Raw genomic sequence first — 19,844 nt, forward strand, 5'->3', positions numbered from 1 at the left:
CCCCGCGGCCCCCCGCGGCCCCCGAGCGCTCCCCACGTCCCCCCGCGGCCCCCGAGCGCTCCCCGCAGCCCCCGAGCGCTCCCCGCGACCCCCGTGCGCCCGGCCGCAGCCCCGAGGGGGCGCCCGGCACTTCGCCGCCTCCACCGCGAGGCCCCGGGCGCCAGAGGGCCTCTTAATTGTTTCCAGAACGGGTGGCATTTAGATCAATTAATATGCAAAACAGGAGTAAATCATCTCATTCGCGGGCCCCACGCGGGGCGGAGCCGAGGCATTTGCTATGCAGCGAGGTCGCGGCCCCCGCCGCGTGTTTATCTGGGGAAATGGAAATCAGGCGGCGCACAAAGGCGCCCCGCGGCCCGCCGCGCCCTCGGCCGCCCTCTGGAGGGGTCGCCGGTGACCATCGAGACTCGAGGCCCTGGCTAGGCAGACCATGCGAGAGGCCAGAGATCGGCTCTCGCGCCGGAGCCTGGGGGGCTGTGCACCTTCGGGCCACGCACGGCTCCTCTCTGGGCCGCCATTCCTAGTGGGTAATAGTAAGAGTTCATCAATACATAAATCAAGTCGTCAGAGTATAAGATGACTCTTAAATGCTTCCGATTGAAGCTGACTTGCTCTTGACCCATAATTATGCTATTGAGCCTCGAATCAGGCCAACAGCATCACTTCCATCACTGCGTTTAATCCTCAAACTCACACTAAGGAGCAAGTCCCATTATTCCCATTATACAGAAGAAGAAACTGAGGCAGAGAGGAGAAGACATTCACGCTGGTAGCAGGCGTCGCCCTGATCAAGCCCTTACCCCCTGAGGTCTAGATCCGGGGCTTTTGCCCTTTAAGCAGCAGCTCCCTTCTACTGGGAAGGTCACCTCCATAGACAAGTCCTGCTGGCCCAGGTGGGGTCACCATCCTTACTCACTCTTCCTACAGTGAAGACACTTAATTGAGTGCCTGCTATGTGCCTGCTCTCTGCTATGTGCCTGCTCTCTTCTAGACTCTGGGGGTTCCGGAACAAAACAGGAGCCACCCAGCCTGGTGGGAGACATAGTGAGAGCCCCTCGAGGAGAAGGGAGCAGATAGTAGAGAATGGTGGGCTGGCCTCTCTGAGGAGGTGGCATTGGCCAGAGACCTGAAGGAGGTGAGGGAGCTGTCCAGGCAGAGGCAATGGCCTTGAGGCAGCAACACAGGAGGTGGGCGAGGCTGGTGTGTGGGAGCAAAGGGAGAGTGAAGGACACGAGGCAGAGGGGCCAGGGCGGGAGCTCAGGGTACTGGCTCCTGGCCTGGCTGCACCCTGGAGTCACTCAGTGAGGGGACAGCCTGGGGATGGGGATTCTAACGGCAGCCAGGTGAGAAGGGCCCGGCTGCTGAGGTGTTAGGCCCGAGGAGGGTTTTGAGCAGAGGAGTGACAGGACCTGACAATTTTAATAACAATGACTGATTGAGTGTGGAGACCAGGCTGTCGAGGGACGGACTAAGGGAGATCCTGGGAGACCAGGTAGGAGACCTCAGCAGTCACCGGGCAGTAGATGGGTCTGACTCATCTATTTGATGCTGTGATGAAATTGTCAGATTCTGGATGGACCCAGAAAGACAGGAGTGAAGGGTGATTCTTCAGTTTCTAACCTGAGCGGTTTGGTGAATGGAGGGACCGTGGGCTGAGGAGCGTCCTCCAGGAGAGTTCCGTGTGCGTCCCCTCCCTCTGCAGCAGGGCTCACAGGGGAGGGAAGGGGGATTTTCAGGTACGCGTGCTGCCGGACTCCACTGCCCCGCTAGACGCACTCACACACACACTCACTCACACACACACACTCACACACACACTCACTCACACACACACACTCACTGCGTACTTCAGAGCTTCCTGCTCTGCCTCTTCACAAGGGCCAGACCAGTCGGCCTTCTCGACATCAAACAAACCAAGCACAGGATTACCCCACGCCTTCCACAAAAATCGCAGGCAGCTTCCATTTGTGTAGACCAACACGAATTGTAAACGCACGATCTGGAGAGCCAGTGGACGACATTTCCACTCACAGTCTACCCTGGGTTATGCAATGCTCATCAAGTGCCTCCATTTTCAAAAATCTCGTCTTTTGCCTCCAAACAAGTTCCAGAAACATTAAAAAGATCCAGCTCAATTCCTTCAGCCTCAGCCGCAGGGACTGATGACCCACAGTGCTAAACGTTGTTGGCCCCAGACGTCTGACCTGCGACCCGATGCTCTGATGAACGAGTGGAAACCCATGTGCAGCGGCGGCTTCTCTGCTCTGTCAAGGGACGTCCCCCAGTGGGGTGACAACTCCACGTCGGAGGTATCTGCTGGCTCTTTGAGAGACTTTGGGACGAGCTCTTTATCCGTGGTGACAGCGTCCACATCTAAATGGCTTCATCACAACGAGAAGCAGCTCACCGTTAGGTAAACTCAGAGCCCTCAGGAGGAAAAAATGGTGACTTTCTAAAATAAATCATTTCTCCAGATGTCTGTGGGCTCTTGTCACACCTTTAGTGTTTCCAGAGGCAAAGGCGTGGACTGTGGGAACCAGGAAACAGTCCTGCTGATATTCAAATGCAGCTTTCTTATTGGAAACCAAACCACTACAGAAACAGACCCATCTTTGTTCTCAAGGGATTTCTGAAATAAATTAAATTTAAAATGATTTAGTTAATGACCATCTTTTTTTGTTGTTGTTAAATGAAGTTGCTGAACCTTATGCTGTATACTTCAAGTGTATGCTGTGCAGGTCACACCTGCTCACGCGCATCTGGCCTGGGGGTAAGTGAAGGCTGAAGCCAGCCCAGGCTCCACTCCCCAAGCACACCCAGGCTCCACTCCCCAAGCACACCCAGGCCCTGGGCTCAGGTCCTTTTCCTAATTCACACAAAGGCACTGAATGGCCTAAGGCAGGGGCAGCTGGCTGATCTCTAATGTCTGTTCTCTCCTTCCTTCTCAGGATTAGAAGTTTTACCCAGATCCAAGGCCTCCTAGAACAAAGACTACATTTCCCAACCTCCCTTGCAGCGAGTGTGGCCTTGTGACTAGGTTCAGGCCAATAGGATGTAAGCAGAAGTGTCATGTGGCAGCTTCTGGGAAACTTCTTAAAGGACAGCTGGTATATGACCTCTGCCCCTTCTTTTTTCCTCTCAACATTTTATCGTAAAAATTTTCAAATATACAGAAAAGTTGGAAGAATTATACGGTGAATACCAAATACCCATCTCCTAGATTCTACATGATATTTGCTTTATCATCTATCCATCCACCTATCCATCTGTCATCTAAACTATCTATCCATCCATCCTTCTATCCATCCACTAATATCATGTTTTTGGTTCATTTCAGAGTAAATTGCAGAGACTGGTATACTTCCCTTCAAATACCTCAGTGTATATTTGTTTATGATATTTTGATGTAAAATTGACATGTAATGAAATTGGCAAACTTGAAGTGTACGTTTGGTGAGTCTTGACAGATGCATCAAGATAAGAATCATCATTGCAGAGACTTTCCCCCATGTGCCTTCCCAGTCCATCCTGACCTTCTCTCCACTGCTAGGCAACCCGTGTTCTCATTGTCTTCCCACCATCCATCTATTAGCTTTTCCTGTTCTGGAATGTCATTTAAATGGATCATACAATATGTACTCTTTTGTGTCTGATATGTTTTGGTTGGCATAATGTTTTTGAGGCTCATCCTTGTTTTAACTATCAATAGTTTCTTTTTATTGGTGAGTAGTAGTCCCCTGCATGACTGTATCCGTTCTTCTGTTGATGGACCCCGGGATATCCTGAATAAAGCTGCTGTGTACTGGGAGACAGTTCCCCATGGGTCCCTTGCATTTCTGCACATCTTGTGAGTGAGGCACTGACTCACAGCCTTTGCTCCAGACTGTCTGGTCAAGGATGTTTCTATTGCAGATAGTCTTGGAAGAGAAAGTGTCTCCCTGTGGAGTAAAGGCTGGGTATGCTCACTCCCCATTGTAAAACGTCCAGGTTCCCTCTCCTGTAACGCAGCATCCATCTGGCCCCTTCCACATCCCCCCCCCCCCTCGGGCTTGGGGACAGAGGAATTGACACCAATATGCTAATGCTCATGCTGCTTGCTGTGCCGTGAGAAATAAAGTCCTTTTTCTCTGACCCATGGTTCTCGCATCTTCTGCCAGCCTCCATAAAACAGTGGCAGGCTCACTGGTTAACTTTCATGTGGGGTAACATCTCAGCCCCTTCATAGTTCTTGACACTGAACGTTCATGTGCAAGTGTTTTGTGAACATATGTTTGCCTCCTTCCTTTTTATCCTTCCGTCCTACTGCCTGGTGTGCAGATGTGGAGGCTGGAGCTCTACTCACCAGCTTGGCCCATGAGAACTCGCCTTTTCACTAGAGATAGCAATGCAGGCGGGTGCAAGGGTCTGGGTCCCCCAGGTCTTTGCAGATCAAAATTCCCATACTAACCCTGAGACTACAGGAGAGAAAAATGGCTTGCTCACGCCATTGTTACTGGGGTGTTTTCCAACCCTATCTAATGCAGCCCATAGTGGGCCTCACCCCTTCTGAGAGGTCTTCCCTGCCTTCTCTTGTTCTCTAATGTACGTTGTACTAACCTCAATGAACCACTCTGTTCGCGCCTCTGGTCCTTTCCACAATGCTTGCTTCCTGTATCCCAGTGCCTAGCACTCAGTAGGTGCTTAAGGGATGGTAGTTGACAAGGCAAACAACTCTATAAAAGAGAGACTCAGATTAGGAAAGATGGTGGAAAGGCACATCCTCACTATGGTTGATCAGGAGAAACGTTAGGTTGACGGGAGGGAGTCAGAGCTCTAGCCCTGTGCTGTGTGCCTTGGGCATAGCTCCTACCTCTCTGGGCTCAGTTCTCTGGCTATGCAATGTGGGCTTTCGTTCCGATGATGAATGCCCATGGGTCCCCCTTTTCCTTAAGCCCTGTGCCAACCCTGAAATCTTGAGTGTTGCCTTCCTGGCCATGCTTCCCTGCACCCTCTCCTGTATCCTATGCTGGACCAGTGCTATCACTTAGTGGTCAAGAGAGGACCCACCCCTTGCGGGGCCTGGGACTGCTCTCCACTCCAAGGTTGGGAAAATGGGGTGCCCGGGCAGCTTAGGAGCTGGGGAGACTGACAGCTTTAGTGAGCCCAGCTGGTGGCAACAAGTTGCTGGGTGCCCAGTCACCATGTTAATCTGCTCTTGGTGCCACTAATACCAATTTGTGAGCAGACAGCCAGGATCAGACAGGCCAGCTGTCAGACGACTGTGGGCAGCTCAGAGTATGGTTTGATTTTATGGCTTAGCACTGGAATTACAGATTAATTAACAGATTTAAGTTTCTGGAGCTCTTCAGCCAGGTAGCTCCCAGGGGCCAGGTGACACCTGTTTGACCCAGTGACCCCAACCCAACCTGCCTCCCTCTGCCCTGCCCCTACCGAGGGAGTCCGGAAGAGTCAGTTCTGACTCCAGCTCTGCCATCACCCTGCTGGGTGACCTGGCTGAGTTCCTTTCCCTCTCTGGGCTCAGCCTCCTCGTCTGTTTACCAAAGGAGTTGCACGGGATGCTCTCTCCATCTTCCCAAATGCAACGGCCAAGGGTGGGAGGAGATGGATGTCCCAGTTCAAGCAAGGAGCAAATTCGCCCTTCCTCGGCCCTTTTGTTGTTTCCCGGCCCCCAGTGCACTGGATGATACCCACCTGCAGTGGTGAAGACTATCTTCTTTGCTCAGGCTACCGACTCAAATGCTCATGTCTTCCAGAAGCACCCTCACCGACAAACCCAGAACTAAGTTGTACCAGCTCTCGAGGCTCCCTTAACCCATAAAATTAACATGTGTGTTGACACGTAAGGTTAACCGTGACAGAGAGCTAATCCTCTGCCTTGTTTGAGCCACTGTCATTCTGGGTCTATGTCACAGTAACCGTACCCCAAACCTAATTCATATATCACTGTAGATGGTAGGCACTTAGTAAACATTCGCTGAGTGAGTGAAGGAAGGGAACGGGCAGAGCGTTGTACTGTAGAACTAAGGGTTTTAAACTTGAGGCACATTTTGGATTCAAGGAACTTTTATGGTCTGACCCAGGACCTAAAGAGCATGATTCACCTGAAACAACAGGGCAGGTCCTCCGCAGTGGGCTGTGTATCCACAGACGTGGTCCCGCTTGTTGGCTCAGACACAGGGCCACTTGAACGTCCTGCTCCTGACACAGCCATCAGACTCGCGTGGGCTCCCTCCATAGCTGGCTGCTCCTCGCTCAGTATGGGGCGCCCCTTCACCCAGGGTTTCGCCAATCAGAAGCCCTTTGAATGATGGCTAGGACAGGCCAAAGCCCTGAAAAACGAAAACAAGGCTAGACTTTTTCCAGAGTTGTTTCTAAGGTAGGTGGTTCTTGTTTCTTTGCTTCTTTTAAGTAGATTCAAAGGCTTGGAAAACTGGTGATACGTGAAGGAGGACAAATAATATTTGACAATAGGGGATGTCAGGGCAGACACTACAAAAAAGTAGGGCAGAACTTGGAAATGTCCCAGGGTTTCTCCAAAATTCATGTTTGCTGATGTCTGAGATGCTGATGTCTACCCTTTTGGGTAGAGTGACCTTGGCATTTTTTAAATGCAAATGACTCTGGGAGGGGCATCCTGTAAGCCCTTCTCAGTCATTTGCACCTCAGTGGGGATGAGTTTATGAGATCCTTGCAGCTGATTCAGAGCAGGTGAGAATGGAGGGAGAAGCGGGCTGGAGGAGAAGATTAGGGAGGGCGGCATTACAGGCACCCCCCTTCACAAGGTGGGCTCGGTAAAGGTTGACAGGAGAATGGGGCACTGATACCTACTTTACAAAAGAGAAAAGACGCACGACAGTCTTTCCACTCCCACCAGGGACTTCAAGGTCCACCCACTTTTGGGGGTGCAGGGCCCCCAGTCACTACTATCCCCAGCAGGAAGGGTTACCTGAGGCCCCTGATGCCAGCTTCCTGCCTCGAGGCACAGATCTGGCTGGGCCACGCTGGACAGATGGGCGCCGGCCTCAGTTTAGGCTGCATGTGTCATTAATTATCTGCAGAAGCCATGAGCTCAGGGAGATCCCCGTGGCTTCTGTCCTCCGCACCCTGCCAGAAATGCAGTGCAGGTGGGCTCGGCTGAGGAAGCTGGGTGGACCAAAGTTCAGGCTTAGCGAGAAGATAAATAGCAGGTAATTATGTGCTCTGTACAAAGGGATTCTCTGGGCTTCTGCTCCCCAGCGCCCTGCCAGGGAGCTGTGATTCCACCTGCAGTCAGCATTGCGGGGGTGGTGGTGGGGGGATGAGCAGGAGAGAGCAACTGGTGAAGGGAAGTGAGGAGCAGGGAATCCGCGTCCTGGTCCCACCTGTCATCACTCTCGGGTAACTTGAGGCAAATCACTGCCCTGCTCTGAGCTCCACCTTCTTTCCTGAAGAGGCCTTGGTCTCCCTCACCCCTAAGGCTCAGCACAATCTCTCAGGGCTACTTAGGAGCTGTGTGACCTTGTACAAGTGACCTAACCTCTCTGAGCCATGGTCTTTTTAGACATAGGGGAAAGTCACAACAGCTATCTCAGAGGCTTCTTGCAAGAATTAAAAGAGATAATGACAGGCACACGGAATGGCATTATCTCATTTAATTCATTTTAATTCAATGAGGTCAATAGGCCCCTAAGTCACAAATCTGGGCTCTGGACTCTTCCGTTCAGCTGGTCATCACCTCTGAGCCACATTGTTTAATCCCTGGGTGTGTATTGAAGAGGGTGCTGCGGGGGTGGCCCCAGGACCCAGTCTTGCGTGCAGCAAAGCTTGCCCAGCCTCTAGTCGGTATTTGAAAAATCAAGATCTCCCCCCACGCTCCCAGCACACAGTCACGCATGCACACAGACACGCACCCTGCCTCTCTGGCTTCTCTAGACAAATTTTGGAAGACTGGGCCACCCTAGGTGCCAGTTCCTGCCAGGTGCCAAGCAGCTGTTGCTGAATAGCAGCTGCTCCCTTCAGACAGGAGCACGGGCTCTCCACCCCTCGCAGCCCCGCCCCTCTGGGTGATGCCTCCCTCTGGACTGCTGTGACCATGGCATCCTCCTGCTGCTCTGGGTCCGCTAGGCCCATCTCTCCGGATCTTCTCTCCACGCCCTGGCTCCCCGGGCCCCGCCCAGTTGGAGCCCAGAGTTGGATGCTGTAAGCACTCGCGGACTGTGATCCTTTGCTCTTCCCCCCAGTGCCCCCGAGACCTCCCCGCGGGGCTGGCACAGGCTTCAGGACAAAGCAGGTGCTCACTGTGGACCGGATCTTTGAGCCCAATGAAGCTGGACCGGTACCCATTTAAGGAAGATCAGAACTCAATTTCTGTGCTCCCCAGGAGTGTGGGGCAGCGAATGGAAGCTGCCCTGGCTGGGGAGGGCCGTGGGGCTGGCCCAGGAACGCACAGCCATAGGCCGGCAGGCTGGAGCTCTGCTCTTCTCCCCCGACACTGGCATCTGGGGGAGGCCTGGGGCTCCCTCTACTTCATCCCACCCACGGCATGACACGGCGGGAGGCCTTTCTTCCACATCTCCCCCAAGCATCTGCCCTCCCCTTCCTCCACGGCACCAGGGCTGTTGTCGGCGCAGCCTGCCTGCCGGGTTCCATTCCCCAGCCCCTTGCAGTCGGACGTGGCCCTCTGCCCGGGTTCTAGGCAAAGGAACGTGAGCGGAAGCGAGCTGCTCCCCATCCAGTCCTGGCCCCTGAACACTTCCCCTGCAGACCCCTCCCAGCCTTTCTTCTTCCCACCGACTGGGCTGGCGATGCCCAGGGTGGCCTTCAAAGCCCATGTTGCAGACCACAGAGCTGCCGTCAGCTTGGCTGCCTCATGGGCTGTGAGGAGCAAAGCCCCTACCCTCCTAGGCCCTCCATCCCGGACTCTTCTGTGAGACAGCCACACACTTCCCTTTGGTTTACGCCCTAACGTTTTGGAGTCTTTGTGCTACAGCAGTTCAGCTGACTCTAACACCCCTTCAAGAGCGGATTTTCAGTCTTGGGATGTGTGGTTGCCCTGGGCTATCAAGAGTTTGGATGTGGGTGCAGGCAGGGCACATGGGGTGGGGCAAGGTCTTGGGCACAGATAAGTGACGGGCCTGCTGGCTGATCACCACACTGCTGCTGACAGAAGGTCCTCACCAGGCAGCGGGAGGCTGGCATGAGGGCCCCTCGGCCCAGGAGTGGCCAGGCCACAGCCCCGCGGCAGGGTCCCATTCTCTAACCCCACTGCACCCTGACTCTGGTGAGCGCCACCTCCCACCCTGGCTGTGCCTGCTGCAGTCTAGGTGCCTACTGAGCCCCCTGGCCACTCTCCCCTGCCCCTCATGCACACAGAACCTGGATAGCCCCTGCACTCTGGAGTGGACTGTCACTCACCCTGGGTCCCCCAGATCCTCTGTTGAAGGCAGGTCGTGACTCTGGTTCCTAGGACTGAAAATGGCCAGAACCCTATAATTCAGAAAGCTTTCTCTCTCTGTCATTAGTGGCACCTGGGTTTTCAAAAGCTGAGCTGCCTTTCTCTCCATCCTTCCTGCCACGACTGTCCCACCCTCAAAGCCCTGCACGCGGACAGCTGTGGCTTGACCGGTGGCCGAGGGGAGGTCGCAGGTCTGGACGTGGATCACTCTGGGAGTGTCACCGCATGCTGACAGTGGGTCTACACGGGGCAAGTGTCGTCACTTCCATCTGACGAGGCCCAGAGAGGGTGGGGTCTCCGTGACAGAGCCTCACCACACCCAGTCTCTGGGTGTCTCACCCTTTGTCAGTAGGGGTCTGCAGTGTCCTCAGTGACAGGCCTGGGCAGCTGGGATTGTGTCAGGCCAAATGCAGAGGTGCCCAGCCACAGGACACCCTCAGGGCCAGCTCATGATGGCTGCAGGGCTCCCAGGTGACCCCTACACCTGCCTCTGGGGCTTGGCAGTTGCTTTTCATGTTCATTTTTCATTCCATTCCCCCCAAATTAAGAAGACAAAAATTAAAAAGGATGCTGACTTCACATCCTGGAGGCCTGACGTGAGGGGGAACCTGTTGGGAGAAGGCAAGTCCCTTTGGCCTGACGAAGCCTGTGCGGCCTAGTCTGCTGGGCGGGTGGTTACTCCCCAGCCAGGGCAGGAGGGTGCGTGGCACCGTGTTCCCGAGTCCTACCTCTGTGTCCTCCCCGAGACCGTTCAGCAGAACGGGGCTGAGGACGGGCTGGGAAGAGCACAGACTTGGAAACCAAGACCCCTGGCTTCAAATCTCGGCCTGCACACTTAGTGGTGTCCAACCTCAGGCAAGACTCTAAGCTCTCTGGGCCTCGGTTTGCTCATCTGTGAAACAGGAATAGGAACACTCACCAAATGGGCTTGTGGTGAGAACTAATAACTGCAAGTTTTTGAGCGTCTACCATGGCCTGCATATATGACTGTTAGGAATCACAAAGTCTGCCTTTCCAGCCCGCGGCCTCCCTCACAGCTCACAAAGGTGACTTCCTTCACGGCATGGGTCCAGGGCCAGCCCTCACTGCCCCACTTTAGTCGATGCGTGGTGGCTCCTTACCTCTGCCCAGGCTCTTCCCACCCTCAAGGAGGGCTCTTTCCTCTTCTCAGCCCAGGTGACTCTCTCAGGGAGTGTGTGTATGTGTGTGTGTGCGCTTGCGCATGTGTGCTAAGGGTGAGGGGCAGCGGGTGGGGGAAGCGTGCCTGTGAAAACTCAGCGGTTGACCCCTGGCCGTGGTGAGGGCAGTCGCATCCATGGCAGCCCCCACCAACCCTGGAGCCCGCCCCTCCTGGGGCACTCACCAAGACCCTTCTACCAGGGCCCCAGGGCCCCTTCACCAGCCCAGCACACCCCCCATGCTTAATTCTGCCCCCACCAGGCCCCAGAAGATCAGCCTACCCGCTCCATGCCTTGCCTCCGTCTTTTGCCCAGCAAACCTCCTCCACTGCATGCCAGGCCTGGAGCTGGCCTCTGGGGACACTGAAATACAGGACTCAGGCCCTGCTGCCCTCAGTGAGCTCACCGTCTCCAAGAGAGGAGGGCAGATAAACCAGAAGGCAGAGCAGAGGGAGGCATGCAGAGAGGTGGGGCTGGGCTGGGGGCGCAGCCTGTCTACTCCCCAGCTGGTGTCTCCAGCTCCCTGGAGCCCAAGGGCCTATTCTTTTGCAGGGTGTCCTAGCTCATGGCCAAGGCGGATAGCCACGGCAGGCACAAGCTGGTCTCTGAGAAGTGAGACAGTGTCTCCACCTTTCCAAGTTTGTCCAGCTGAGAGCCCCAGCCTGCACATCAGGCTCTCTGGGAAATGCCAGCAGACTCACCAGCTGGGCTGTGCCACCTGCCCCCAGGGCTAAGGCCTCCCTCTGGCTCTGTCTGGAGCTAAGCCTGCAGAGAGCCCTCCTGTCCATCCTAAGAGGCCATTAGGCCGGCGTTTGCCGTCTGGGGACACAGGTGGGGCTGTCTGCAGGTGGGACCCCGCCATGGGCTGTGCACGTGAACCCTCCGGCCCGCCTATTAGTACATCCTGAGCCTCAGCCACGCTCCAGGCCTCACACTCAGTGCTGCAGGGACTCACGGATGCCCAGAGCAAGTCCCTGCCTTTGGGGAGCTTGTGGCCAGGGTGGGAGATGGAACACAAAGATGAAGACTTAGTCGTAGTGGGCCGAGTGGGACAAGTTCTGTGGATATGCCAAGGTGGGATAGGGCCGAGGACTGTGGGTGGAGAGGTGGTCAGGGAGGCCTTCCTGGAAGAGGTGGGGAAGGGACCACAACTCTGGAAGGAGCTAGCTGTCCTTTGTGTACATGCCTGCTGCTCTCATCTCACCCCTTCCTCAGAGCCCAGTCTTGAAAATGCCCCCTCAAGCACAAACGAGCGTTATACCTGGGCAGGTAGCGCAGGGCATGGAGTGCAGCCTCTCCAAGAGTCGCTGCAGGAGCTGTTCTCCGGGGAGCGCATCTCTGGCCGCCTGGCAGCAGCTGGGAGGCCCGGCTGCAGTTCTGGATCTCCCTGGGCCCGGCCTCAGCTGCTGTGTCCCACTCGGCTCCTTGCTCTTCCGGCTCCCCCACCCTCCGCACCCACCACTCTCTGCCCTTCAGGATGGGTACTGCCCCCTCACAGCTGTGCTGGTCCTCGGCCTGCGCACTGCCTGCTCTCAGCAAGTCCTTCTCTGCTCTCTGGAGCCTTCTCTCTGTGTTTTGCATCCAAAAGCCCCAAGAGACAGCATCTGTTTGGCTGGACAGACACTGGGCCCTGGGCCATGCTCTGGAGCCAGGCTACTGACAGCTGCCCTGGGTCAGGGCTCCAAGTCTGGTCTCCCCAGCCGTGGCCAGAGTCACAGGTCGCATGGAGGTGCCAGCCCAGAGTGGGGCAGCACAGCGGCACTGAGAGTCCTGCGTGTGTGGGGGGCTCATTCTCAGGACCCCTCACATCCAGGATCATTGCGGCGATCCCTGGCCACTGGCACCCTCGGGTAGCGTGGCCGCCAGCAGAAACAGAGGTTGACCCAACCCGTGCCCGCCCGTGCAGGACTCTGCTCCTGGACACTCTGCACTCGGGCCTCGGAGGGAGCCAGGTGGCCACTGCGCTGACCCGCAAGCTCTGAGCCCCGTCCTCCGACGCGAGCCGGGGAGCCAGGCGCCGCGAGCAGCTTGGTGCTCCCCAAACCTCAAGACGCTTTGGGAACAGAGTTTGTTCTTTTCAGCCCTGCCAAACCGTCTCCTTTGATTTTGTCATTGTTCTTTCCAGGGAAATCTAATTTTAAAACAAAAAACATGTTTTCTAACAAACAGAACACATTCATGTGCCAATAAATATTTGATCTGAAAGCAATTCTTTGCTCCATTTAAGCTTTGTTTTTAAAGGACAGGACAAAACATCATAGCCAGCTGTCCAGAGCGTGTGCTTGGCCCCGGCACGGCCCTGTGTTCCTCTTAGCTGGGAAATCTGGCCTGCAGTGTCCCACTGAAACCCCACCATGAGGGTCACATATTTCCAGTCTGGAGGGTGAGGCGAGGAGGGGTGGCAGCAACATCTTCCTTTTCCCAAAGGAAGAACCAAAACACCCCAGTCTGTGGCATTATCAGCCCTGGATGTGTCTCCACGCACAAAGGGCTTGCAAAATAAAGCGACTTCTGAGCTCTGGCCAAGGGCGATGTTGAAAACAGTGGAGCTGACGAGTAACCAATTGCCAATTGGTTTGTGGGGGTTCTCTGCCTCTAGGAGCAGCTCCTGCCCCCCAGGGGGAGACCCCGTCATGACCCGGTCTCCTCCTCCCCTCCAGAGATGCTGTCTCCACAAACCTGGGGGTCCAGGGCTGGCCTCAGTGTCCCACACGTGTACTCGGCCACCGGGGTGTGGGCCAAATCACACCCCACAGCCACTGCTGAATAAGAAAACAGTGATAACGCCAGGCCCCTCCAGCGGCAAGAAACCTCGAGGGCAAATGGTGACTATTGGGTGTCTGGACCTCTCTGAGCTCACGCTGTGTTAGAGAGCTGGGGGTGGGGAGGGGGCCACGGCGGGGAGCAAAATGCAGCAGTAGGAAGCAGGGTCACATAAGGGCTCCTGCTTTGGGGGCAAATCCAAGTGAGAGACGGACCTTCGGTCCCCCACAGGTGGAGGCTTCACACACGTTACGGAACCTCCCCGGGCTGCAGTTTCTCCTCTGTACACAAGGCAGAGGAAGGGTACATGAGATGGCTATGTGAGGCCCATGGCAGAGCCTACGGGTGGCCCACCCCATCCATTCTCTCACCTGCCTTAGTAACACAATCCTGGTGTTTCGCTTGTGGTGTTTTCAAGGCTGTATTCCTCAGATGACCTTGTGTTTGGGTGTGGCCATGTGATTGACCAGGGGGATGTAAGCACAAGGGCTGCGTGGAGCTTCTGGAAATTTCCTTAAAAGACAGGAAGTGCAGACCTTTGCCCACTTCTTTGTCCCACCCTCAGGCTTCTTGCTTGGCATGTGGAGAGCTTGCCTGGGGCTCCAGGGCCCATCGTGGACCATGAGAACCTGCGCTGCATCTGGAGGATGGTGGAGCTCGGGTCCTCGAGGACCTGGAGGAGCCGCCACACTGGTCTTGCCTGCCTCCCTCTGGGCTTCTTTTCCAGGACAGAGAACTTGTTTTTCCTGTATTTAAGGGTTCTCTGCCCACTGCTGCTAACCCTCATTCTGGGCACAGGGCCTGGCACACAGTGTACAGGAAGGAGCCACAGCCATGCCCAGCTGAAGGCTGCTCCTTTAGGAACAGATGTGCCCAGTGACGCTGTGCCCTGGGGGGACATACTGGGGCTCTCTGTGGTGTGGAGAAGGCCACCCACTCCTGTTTCTAGACGGGCAGGCAGGACATGTAAACCAGGGAAGCAGGCCTAGCAGGGAGCATCTGAGGCTGGTAAGCCAGAACTCACAGCCACTGCCCAGGGCCCACCGAGTGTCACCTCAAGGAGAGTCAGACCAGCCTCGCCTGAGCCCCTGATATTTTCAGGAAAACTGAAAATCTTGTAGTTTTGTAAATGTTGGTGGCTTATTCAAAGCTGCTGACAACACTGTGCAGCTCCCACAGTGGGCGATATTTGACACACATCTGCTGTCCACTGGGCTGCGAGCATGCTCCGCCATCCACGACCCCGCTCCGCCATCCACGACCCCTGTGCAAATGTCTGGGCTAGAACACAGGCCACCTGGGGCAGACTGCAGGCTGACTGTTCCCGCCACCTTCTCCTCCTCTGTGCTCTTGGCTCTCCACTCTACCCCCGAGAGACCCTGCATAGCCCTGAACCCCTCAGTAGCATCCATCTATTCAAGTCAGTGCCTCTCGCTGCCTCTCCCACCATTTCACCCAGACTCACTCAAGCTGGTGTGACCCCTCTCCCACACCCACGTGACCGATGAACAGGCCATTCCATCTTTCCAAAACAAGGCAAGGCAGAGCAAACAGGTTGCCCCAACTTTGGTTCTCCTCTTCTTGCTTTAGTAAATGACCCTCTAAGTTTAAGCTGGGCACAAGGTCACCCAGCTAAAGATTGCTTTTCTTAGCTTTCTTTGCAGCAAGGTGTGGCCCTGGGGGACTAAGTTCTGGCCAGTCAGATGTGTGCAGATGTGATGGGAACAACTTCTGGGTCATGCCCTTAAGGGAAAAAGGAGTTCCTTCCACTTCCCTTTCCTGCTTCCTGTGGGTAAGAATGTGGATGTGATGGCAGGAGGTGGGGCAGCCACCTTAGACCAAGATATGAAAGCCATTTCTTACGATAAGCAGAGCCCGGGTCCCTGATACCATGGAGCTGCCATAGCAGCCCATCAGGGCATAATCAGCCCATGATGTGAGGAGCAGTAGACCAGGATCTTGTTCCTTTGGCATCTTTACAGCAAACCTGTATTTTACAGCAATGCCCAGCCCATATTCTAATGAGTACGCATGGCTTACCGTCGTCATCTTGTGTGTGTGGGATTTGTTCATATCGTTACCCCAGATCAGTTCCATTCTTTCATCCATCCATCCACTTAGTGCTCCTGAGCATTTGCTGTGCTGGTCACTGGGAAAAATGCAAAGGCAAGTGCTCCACAGTGCCCCACATCAGAGCAGGAGCTTAGTGCTGGCTCTGGGAAGACAGACATTATAAGCCCCAGACCTGCAAAAAGACCCCAGCCAGGTGAGTGAACCCGTGTGTTTGTGTGTGCATGTGTGTGATCATGTGTGTACATGCACACACACATACAAGGGGGAGAGAGAGAATGGGCCCTCTCTCTGAGGGCCTGATCTTGAGGACGAAGATTTATTTATCCATCAAAATGTGTCAAGCACCTTCTATGCACCAGCTGACAACTGGTGAGTAAGCCCAGGCCCAGCCCTGGAGGAGCCCCGTCTAGGGCCACAGACAGCCCTGCAGAGGCTGGTGGCTCAGGACGCTCGCTGAGGTGAGGACGAGATCGGTGCAGACTCTGTCACGCCCAGAGCTGGTGAGAAGTCCCGGTGCCCAGCTGCAGGGCACAGCTGTGGCATTTGTCCCTGCTGTATTTACACTGAGCCACTCGTGCTTTTCCCCAATCCTGCTGTGAATAAGAGCTGACATGAGGACTCTGCCTGAGGCCATGGCACAAAAAATCATAACCAGCTTCCTCAGAAATGTTCCTAATCACTCCCATCAGTTGATCCCTGGCCAGTAACCCAGCACTTTATGTGCATCAGCTCATCCGTCTTCCCAAGAACACTATCATGATGGCATCTCACCCACGTTTTACAGATGAGACAACTGAGGCGAAGAAAGTGGAAGGTGCTTTATTTGAACCTATGTTGTAGAGGGTCCAAAGCCATGTGCAACGTTCATTCATTCAGCAAACACCGACTGAATGCACACAGTGTGCTGGGCTCTGGGCAGGGCCCTAGTGACAGGGCAGTGAGCCAAGCTCATGAAAGGCCGTGGGTACCAGCTCAGCGGAGGGTGCAGGATCAGGGATCCCAGGCTTCAGCCTCCCCTCTGCTGTGGCTCAGATTCAGGTGGTGCCCCTCTCCGCCCTCCAGACCCTCAGACCAATCACCCAACTCCCCCACTTTGCCACCTGTGGGCACCCAGGTAGGCAAGAGGACGTCTTTCCCCTCCGCCTTTGGGATGGAACATGAGCACCTGGCAGGTTGTCTGCACATTGGCTGTGTGGCTTCTGGGGTGTGTCTCCTAGGGCCACCATCACACAGGAGGACTGGGGGAGCCATGAGCATGCACCGTGCTCCACGAGATATAGCCGGAAACACTTCGGATCAAGGAACCCTAGAGTAGCTTTGTATTCGGAGTCCAACTCTTTGGAATCTCTTCCGACTCAAGAGCTGTTGAAGCCGGGGTTTTCTACAGGTCTTGTCCTCTGCACCATCAAAAGCACGGTGGTGCAGCATGTCATTTTTGTTTTTTTTTTTTTAAAGATTTTATTTTTTCCTTTTTCTCCCCAAAGCCCCCGGGTACATAGTTGTATATTCATCGTTGTGGGTCCTTCTAGTTGTGGCATGTGGGACGCTGCCTCAGCGTGGTTTGATGAGTGGTGCCATGTCCGCACCCAGGATTCGAACCAACGAAACACTGGGCCGCCTGCAGCGGAGCGCGCGAACTTAACCACTCGGCCACGGGGCCAGCCCCAGCGTGTCTTTTTTAAGTGTCCTCCGCTATTGGCTCCAGGATTTTCTTCTGAGAAACTGCTGCCCATCCTGCAGGTTTTGATGTGTGTGCGGGAAAAGAGAACAAGGTCACGACAGCTGCCTGGCCTGCCAAAGACTGTAAGATGCACCCAGGTTGCAAAGATGCCGAAATGTAAAAGATGTCGTGTTGGAGTCCTTGGAATACGGTGAAACAAGGGAAGAGGGTGGGCGCCATCTTGAGGCGAGCCCCGCCCCAGGCAGGCTGGCCAGGCTGTGCCGAGAGAGGCCGCGGTCTGGGGAGCAGCTGGCAAGATCAGAAGGCGAGATCTGGAGCCTACTGGCTGGGTGACCTTAGGTGACCTTCCTGGGCCTCTGTTTCCTTATCTGTGAAATGGAGCTAATAAGACCCAACTCACAGGGTCATTGTGAGGCCTAAGTGAAAACGTAGAAAAAATGTAAGTGCAGACACATACCAAATACGGGGAACCTCTGTCTGGTGGTTGTGAGGTTGAGACATGACGTCAGCCAGGCTTGGGCCAGCTCCCAGCTCCCCTGGCAGTCTGTGTGCTTAGTTCCTGTGCAGATAGCAAGAGAGCCGTGGTGCCCGTCTCCAGGGCCCTGAGGGTAAAATGAGGTAGTGCCACCTGGAGGAAGAGAACGTGCATGGGCGGTAGCCGTGGCCTCCTGTGTCCATATCAGAGCCTCCTCCTCGGCTGTGCGAGTGGACGGTCTCCACAGGCTCCACTTTTGCTCAGCGCTGCACCGAGGCCTGGACCTCGGAGCGTCTGCCCTTCACCCCCGGCTGGGCCTCCTCGGCTCTGGCCTCTCACAGTTCTGTTTCCTTCCGACCTTTCAAACCTGCAGCTGATCAGCAACATGAGCTCAAGGACCGAGGTCAGAGGCAGAAATAGAGACGAAACAACTTAGCTGTCTTAAATCACCCCCTTAGCTGTGGGGAGGAGGGCAGAAAAACAAAGATGAGATGTTAGGTGTGACACAGAAACACGGAGTAGAGTGACCAGAGAGGAGACGCGAGACCTTGGAGCCCGGTAGACCCACGTGCTATTTGGGTGGCCTCGGGCAAGGCCTTCGCCTCCCCAAGGCCCTGCCCCTGCAGGCTCAATACAGCAGTGACTATTATTACCGTTATTATTATTCTTGCAGTGTCCCATGTAGGGAGCCCAGGGCTCCATCCAGGGCCCACAGCTCTTCTCTACCCCTCACTCCCTGGTATCTTCACCAACTCGTGACCCAAAGGTCCACCTCCTGCTGGGCTTCTCCCCTGAACTCTAGACCCACATGGTTATCTATCAGCTGGACATCAGCCTGGAGGTCTCACACCCATCTCTATATCAACGTGTCCAGAACTGAGCTCCTGGCACCTCCGGGGATGGCCCAGGTGCTGGGGAGGCTTCCACAAGATGAAGGGCCCTTGCCTCCCAGGAAGGGAAACCTGAACGCAGTGGGGGTGGGAGGAGGCTGCACAGGAACTGCCTACCCCGCCCATGAAGGCTGGGCTGAAAGGGTGACTTTGCAGCTGGAGCTCTGCCGCGTCGTGTCTCTGATCGTGCAGGGGGTGGGGTTGCCGCTTCCCTGGTGGGGTCGGCCCTGATTCCGTGCCTGATTTGGGCCCTGATTCCCACCCTGAGAGATCGGATTTCATCTCTCTGCAGATGGAGAAGTGGGGCTGGGGGACCTGCCGCACAGTGCTCTGGGGAGGCCTGGAGGAGGGCAGGGCCCGTGGGCACCCCGTGTCCTCTACTGCCTGGCTCCCACGGCGAGCGAGCCTGCCTCGAAGGTGCCTGCAGTCTCCTGGGGGCTCCAGCCAGTCCACCCTCTTCAGGCCTCCTCATCTTGATGCACAGCACCACACACCCCCCCCCACACACATCCTTCTCTAATGACATTATTTTTTCTTTATTAAAAAGTTACAGTAGTCATATATTTTGGTTGCTAAAACTCTATGATAAAGAAGCAAGAAAAATGAAAAGTCACTCCTCAAGCTCCGCCCCACTCCCCAGAGCCACCCACTGCTGACAGTTGCATATTTCATGCAACGTTCTCCCCGCCGGTGTGTGTATCCAGCTGCGTGAATGCACATACAGGAGTTTAACAAACGCACATGGGACCCGGCCACTCCTGTGGTTCTGAGTCTTACTTTGATTGTCACTTAATAAGTTGGGAGCATTTCTCAGTGCAGAGCAGGGTCTTGTTATTAGCTGCATAGTCCTCCGTCGTGGAGCCACCTCCCTGTGGTGACAAGCAGGGGGCTCTGCTTCCTTCCTCTGCAAGTACAAGCCGTGAGGCACCGGGCATCGTTGGCATTTTGCAAGGATAGCTTCCTAAAAGTGGGGTTTCTGGGTCAAAATGAGTGTGCATTTTAGTGTTGCTAAGTCCGCCCAGTTTGCCTTCCATTGTCCGTGGGGACCACAGCCGTCCCACGTGTGGGGCACTGGGAGCCCCACCGCCTTGCCTTTCGTTCCCCTCCTCTAGTCCTACCCACAGTGGGTTCTCGCTGGTGACTGGCGAGGTTAGGCTCCATTCAGCTGCTCACTGGCCAAGAGTATTTCTGTTTCTATGCATTGCCCGTTTCCCTCGTTTGCCCGTTTTTTCCTGCTGGGCTGTATGTGTCTTACTTGTTGGCTCATGGAATCGTATCATATGTGATGATAGTAATCTGTTGGCTCTTGTACATGTTTTAAATATTTTCTCCCAGTCAAATGTCTTTGAAC

At 55.1% G+C, this 19,844-nt stretch overlaps 1 long non-coding RNA gene across 1 annotated transcript; it reads right to left on the reverse strand.

Annotated features, from left to right (window-relative positions):
- Positions 1-477: 477 nt before the first annotated feature.
- Positions 478-12,040, reverse strand: LOC124237854 (uncharacterized). The gene is made up of 4 exons (XR_006888161.1): positions 11,873-12,040; positions 6,102-6,329; positions 4,597-4,712; positions 478-2,629 (listed from the first exon to the last, which is right to left on the reverse strand). It is a non-coding gene; the product is annotated as an uncharacterized LOC124237854 (long non-coding RNA).
- Positions 12,041-19,844: the final 7,804 nt, after the last annotated feature.

The sequence above is a fragment of the Equus quagga genome, chromosome 4, assembly GCF_021613505.1.
Source record: "Equus quagga isolate Etosha38 chromosome 4, UCLA_HA_Equagga_1.0, whole genome shotgun sequence".
Classification (NCBI taxonomy): Eukaryota; Metazoa; Chordata; class Mammalia; order Perissodactyla; family Equidae; genus Equus; species Equus quagga.